The 6,668-nt window shown below is 39.8% G+C and overlaps 1 non-coding gene across 1 annotated transcript; it reads right to left on the bottom strand.

The window, feature by feature from the left end:
- Positions 1–5,297: 5,297 nt before the first annotated feature.
- LOC130938484 (small nucleolar RNA R71) lies at positions 5,298–5,404 on the bottom strand. Its single transcript, XR_009069646.1, has one exon. It is a non-coding gene; the product is annotated as a small nucleolar RNA R71 (small nucleolar RNA).
- Between the last annotated feature and the right edge of the window lie 1,264 nt (positions 5,405–6,668).

Raw genomic sequence — 6,668 nt, 5'->3', positions numbered from 1 at the left:
TCTTGATGGTTCAAGAGTTCTATGCCAATGCATGGATCACCAAGAACCATGATCAAAGTGTGAACCCGAATCCAAAGAATTATCTTACTATGGTTCGGGGAATTACTTGGATTTTAGTCCGGAAAGTGTAAGGTTGGCATTCAATTTGCCCATGATGCAAGGAGATGAACATCCTTACACTAGAAGGGTCAACTTTGATCAAAGGTTGGACCAAGTTCTCAGTCATATGTGAAGAGGGCGCACAATGGAAGAGAGATTCAAGAGGCAAGCCGGTTCAATTGAGAAGGCATGACCTCAAACCCGTGGCTAGAGGATGGTTGGAGTTCATTCAACGCTCAATCATTCCCACTAGCAACCGTCCGAAGTTACTCTAGACCGGGCCATCATGATTCATATCATGATTGGAGAAGAAGTGGAAGTTCATGAGGTTATAGCCCAAGAACTCTATAAGGTGGCGGACAAGTCCTCTACCTAGCAAGGTTAGCCTTTCCTCATCTCATTTGTCACCTCTGTTATTCAGTGGGAGTTGACATAGAGGGAGACATCCCTATGATGAGGATAAGCCCATCACTAAGAAAGGATGGAGCACACAAGAGACCCCACTCATCATGAGATCCCTGAGATGCCTCAAGGGATGCACTTTCCTCCACAAAACTATTGGAGCAACTGAACACCTCCCTAGGAGAACTAAGTTCCAACATGGGACAACTAAGGGTGGAGCATCAAGAACACTCCATCATCCTCCATGAAATTAGAGAAGATCAAAGAATCATGAGAGAGGAGCAACAAAGACAAGGAAGAGACATTGAGGAGCTCAAGCACTCCATAGGATCTTCAAGAGGAAGAAAGAGCCGCCATCACTAAGGTGGACCCGTTCTTTGATTTCCTTGTTCTTTATTCTTCTGTTTTTCGAATTTTATGCTTTATGTTTATCCATGTTTGTGTCTTGTGATCATTAGTGTCTTAGTGTCTATGCCTTAAAGTTATGAATGTCCTATGAATCCATCACCTTTCTTAAATAAAAACGTGCTTAATTGAGAAAAAAGAAAGAATTGAATGAATTTTGAATTTTATAATAGTTTAATTATTTTGATGTGGTGGCAATACTCTTGTTCTCTGAATGTATGCTTAAACAGTGCATATGTATCTTGAATCTGTGGTTCATGAATGTTGGCTCTTGAAAGAATGATGAAAAAGGAGACATGTTACTGAGGATCTGAAAAATCATTAAAAATGATTCTTGAAGCAAGAAAAAGCAGTGAATACAAAAAAAAAAACCGAAAAAAAAAGAAAGAAAAAGAAAGAATAAAGTTGTGATCTGATGAGCGGATAATTTGTATACTTTTTGGCATTGTTTTTAGTATGTTTTTAGTATGATCTAGTTAGTTTTTAGTATATTTTTATTAGTTTTTAGTGAAAATTCACTTTTCTGGACTTTACCATGAGTTTGTGTGTTTTTCTGTGATTTCAGGTATTTTCTGGCTGAAATTGAGGGACCTGAGCAAAAATCTGATCCAGAGACTCAAAAGGACTGCAGATGCTGTTGGATTCTGACCTCCCTGCACTCGAAGCGGATTTTCTGGAGCTACAGAAGCCCAATTGGCGCGCTCTCAACGGTGTTGGAAAGTAGACATCCTGGGCTTTCCAGCAATATATAATAGTCCATACTTTGCCCAAGATTTGATGGCCCAAACCGGCGTTCAAAGTCACCTCAAGAAATCCCAGCGTTAAACGCTGGAACTGGCACCCAAATGGGAGTTAAACGCCCAAACTGGCACTAAAGCTGGCGTTTAACTCCAAGAAGAGTCTCTACACGAAATTGCTTCATTTCTCAGCCCAAGCACACACCAAGTGGGCCCGGAAGAGGATTTTTATGTCATTTACTCATTTCTATACACCCTAGGCTACTAGTTTCTTATAAGTAGGACCTTTTACTATTGTATAGAGAGCTTTTGATCATGTTTTGATGATTAAACCCTCTTTGGGAGGCTGGCCATTCGGCCATGCCTAGACCTTGTTCTTATGTATTTCAACGGTGGAGTTTCTACACACCATAGATTAAGGTGTGGAGCTCTGCTGTACCTCGAGTATTAATGCAATTACTATTGTTCTTCCATTCAATTCCACTTGTTCTTTTACCAAGATATCACTTGTTCTTCAACATGATGAAGGTGATGATTGACGCCCATCACCATTCTCACCCATGAACAAGGTGACTGACAACCATTCTTGTTCTACAAGCATCTGAGGCTTAGTGAATATCTCTTGGATTTCTGATTGCACGATGCATGGTTGATCGCCTGACAAACGAGTGCTCGCCTGACAAACGAGCCAGCCATTCCGTGAGATCAGAGTCTTCGTGGTATAGGCAAGAACTGATGGCAGCATTCAAGAGAATCCGGAAGGTCTAACCTTGTCTGTGTATTCTGAGTAGGATTCAATGATTGAATGACTGTGACGTGCTTCAAACCTGTAACCTACTGGGCGTTAGTGACAGACGCAAAAGAGTTATTCTATTCCGGTAGGGGAGGGAACCAAACCGGTGATTGGCAGCACTGTGACAGAGTGTGTGCATTAGCTTTCACTGCGCGGATGGAGGTAGCTGCTGACAACAGTGAGACCCTATACGAGCTTGCCATGGAAAGGAGTAAGAAGGGTTGGATGAAGACACTAGGAAAGCAGAGAGACGGAAGGGAAGGCATCTTCATGCGCTTATCTGAAGTTCCTACCAATGAATTACATAAGTATCACTATCTTTATCTTTTATGTTATTTTCGTTCATCACCATATATATCTGAGTTTGCCTGACTAAGATTTACAAGATGACCATAGCTTGCTTCAATACTAACAATCTCCGTGGGATCGACCCTTACTCACGTAAGGTTTATTACTTGGACGACCCAGTGCACTTGCTGGTTAGTTGTGCGAAGTTGTGTAATGCCATGGTATTGAGCGCACCAAGTTTTTGGAGCCATTACCAGGGATTATGAGAGTTGTGAAAAAGTATAGTTCACAATTTCGCATGTCAAGTTTTTGGCGCCGTTGCCGGGGATTGTTCTAGTTTTGGGCAAGCCTTTGGTAACATCAGTGCCAAGATCCGGCAACAACATCAAATTTTTGGTGTTATTGCCCGGGATTGTTCAGGCTGGACAACTGACGGTTCATCTTGTTGCTTAGATTAGGTACTTTTTTTTTTCGAAATTCTTGAAGATGAATTCTAGAGTTTCATGATGATTTGTTGAAATCTGGCTGGCTGAGAAGCCATGTCTAATCTGATTGGACCGAGGTTTCAACTTATCACCACAAGAGCTTGTTGATTTCGTATCAATCTTGCTTTTGGAGCAGTGATTTGCTAAGGCTTGGCTGACCTTTGGTCATGTCTAGTGTTTTGGACCGAAGCTTTCTTTGGAAGCTTGGCTGGCTGTGAAGCCATGTCTAATTCCTGGACCGGAGTCTTAGACTAGCATTGCACTGATTCCTGGAATTCTCATTAAGAATTTTGATACCTTTTTCCACTTAATTTTCGAAAAACACAAAAAAATTCAAAAAAACCATAAAATCCAAAATATTTCTTGTTTGAGTCTAGAGTCTCATCTTAAGTTTGGTGTCAAATGCATGTTTTTGTTACATTTTTCGAATCCATGCATATATTTCTTGTTTTGATCTTTGAATTCTATTGACTTGAGTATTTTGTGTGTCTCATATGCATTTTCAGTTCATTAGTGTCAGTAGTACACAAACTGCTAAGTTTGGTGTCTTGCATGCATTGTTATTTGATTCTTGTTGCATTTTGATTATTAAAAATCCAAAAATATTTTTAATTTGTGTCTTTTCAAGTCAATGATATAAGGGATTGAAGATTCAGAACACACTGCAGAGGAATTATACAGAAAAAGCTGAGCATTCAAAAATGCCCAGTGAAGAAGGCAGACTGGCGTTTAAACGCCAGCCAGGGCACCTGGTTGGGCGTTTAACGCCCAAAGAGGTAGCATTTTGGGCGTTAAACGCCAGAATGTATACCATTCTGGGCGTTTAACGCCAGGATGGTGCTAGGGGGAAGATTTTGTTTTCAAATCAATTTTTTTCAAGTTTTTCTAAATCAAATCTTTTTCAAATCATATCTTTTCAATCAAATGTTTTCAAAATCAATTTCTTTCCTTTTTCAAAGATACTTACTAACAATTAATGATTTGATTGAACATCTCAAATTTGATGCCTTTTCTGTTGAGAAAGGTTTAATGTTTGAATCATATCTTTTCTTGTTAGGCAAGTCATTAATTTTCAAAATCATATCTTTTTCAAATTGTTTTCAAATCATATCTTCTAAAATTGTTTTCAAATCATATCTTCTCAATCACATCTTTTTAAAACCATAACTTTTCAATCAAATCTTTTTAACCTCATCTTTTTCAAAATAGTTTTCAATCAAATCTTTTTGACTTCTAATTTCAAAATCTTTTTCAAAAATCACTTGATTTCTCTTCCACTTTCAATTTTCGAAAATTATCAATCAAATTTTCAAAATGTTTTCAAAATCTTTTAATTGAATTTTCGAAAATCCACTTCCCTCCTTCTCACATCCTTCTATTTATGGAGTACCACTCCTTCTAAATGCACAATTCGAACCTTATCTAATTAAAGTTCGAATTCTTCTTCTCCTTCTTCTTTCTATTTCTATTTTCCTCTGACATTTCAAGGAATCTCTATACTGTGACATAGAGGATTCCATATTTTCTTGTTCTCTTCTCTTTCATATGAGCAGGAGCAGAGACAAAGGCATTCTTGTTGAAGCTGACCCTGAACCCGAAAGGACCTTGAAGAGAAAGCTAAGAGAAGCCAAGGCACAACTCTCTTTAGAGGACCTGACCGAATTCTTCAAAGAAGAAGAACACATGGCAGCCGAAAACAACAATAATGCCAACAATGCAAGGAAGGTGCTGGGTGACTTCACTGCACCTACTCCTGATTTCTATGGGAGAAGCATCTCTATCCCTGCCATTGGAGCAAACAACTTTGAGCTTAAGCCTCAATTAGTTTCTCTAATGCAACAGAATTGCAAGTTCCATGGACTTCCAATGGAAGATCCTCATCAGTTCTTAGCTGAATTCTTGCAAATCTGTGACACAGTCAAGACTAATGGGGTTAACCCTGAGGTTTACAGACTGATGCTATTCCCTTTTGCTGTAAGAGACAGAGCTAGAATATGGTTGGATTCTCAACCTAAAGAAAGCCTGGACTCTTGGGAAAAGCTAGTCAATGCCTTCTTGGCAAAGTTCTTTCCACCACAAAGATGGAGTAAGCTTAGAGTGGAAGTCCAAACCTTCAGACAGAAGGATGGAGAATCCCTCTATGAAGCTTGGGAAAGATACAACAATTAATCAGAAGATGTCCCTCAGACATGCTTTCTGAATGGAGCATCATAGGTATTTTCTATGATGGTCTCTCTGAACTATCTAAGATGTCCTTGGATAGCTCTGCTGGAGGATCTCTTCATCTGAAGAAGACGCCTGCAGAAGCTCAAGAATTGATTGAAATGGTTGCAAATAACCAATTCATGTACACTTCTGAAAGGAATCCTGTGAACAATGGGACTAGTCAGAAGAAAGGAGTTCTTGAGATTGACACTCTGAATACCATATTGGCTCAGAACAAGATATTGACTCAACAAGTCAATTTGATTTCTCAAAGTCTGTCTGGAATGCAAAATGCACCAAACAGTACTAAGGATGCTTCATCTGAGGAAGAAGCTTATGATCATGAGAACCCTTCCATGGAAGAGGTGAATTACCTAGGAGAACCCTATGGAAATACCTATAATTCTTCATGGAGAAATCACCCAAATATCTCATGGAAGAATCAAGAGAGACCTCAACAAGGTTTCAATAACAATAATGGTGGAAGAAACAGGTTTAGCAATGGCAAGCCTTTTCCATCATCTTCTCAGCAACAGACAGAGAGTTCTAAGCAGAATACTTCTGACTTAGCAACAATGGTCTCTGATCTAATAAAGACCACTCAAAGTTTCATGAATGAAACAAGGTCCTCCATCAGAAATTTGGAAGGACAAGTGGGTCAGCTGAGCAAGAAAGTTACTGAACTCCCTCCTAGTACTCTCCCAAGTAATACAGAAGAAAATCCAAAAGGAGTGCAAAGCCATAACCATGGCCGAATGTGGAGAGGAAAGAGAGGAGGAGGACGCCACTGAGGAAGACCTCAGTGGGCGTGTACCAATCTCCTCTGAGTTCCAATGGGAATCTGAGGCTCAAAATGAGACCATAGAGATTCCATTGGACTTACTTCTGCCATTCATGAGCTCTGATGAGTATTCTTCCTCTGAAGAGGATGAGTATGTCACTGAAGAGAAAGTTGCTAAATACCTTGGAGCAATCATGAAGCTAAATGACAAGTTATTTGGAAATGAGACTTGGGAGGATGAACCTCCCTTGCTCACCAAAGAACTGGATGACTTGTCTAGGCAGAAACTGCCTCAAAAGAAGCAGGATCCTGGGAAGTTTTCTATACCTTGTACCATAGGCACCATGACCTTCAAGAAAGCCTTGTGTGACTTAGGGTCAAGTGTAAACCTCATGCCCCTCTCTGTAATGGAGAAATTAGGGATCTTAGAGGTGCAAGCTGCAAGAATCTCATTAGAGATGGCAGACAACTCA

The sequence above is a fragment of the Arachis stenosperma genome, chromosome 6 (assembly GCF_014773155.1).
Source record: "Arachis stenosperma cultivar V10309 chromosome 6, arast.V10309.gnm1.PFL2, whole genome shotgun sequence".
Taxonomy (NCBI): domain Eukaryota; kingdom Viridiplantae; phylum Streptophyta; class Magnoliopsida; order Fabales; family Fabaceae; genus Arachis; species Arachis stenosperma.
Note: the sequence above shows the minus strand (reverse complement) of the source record. Positions and strands in the feature narration are given on the sequence as shown.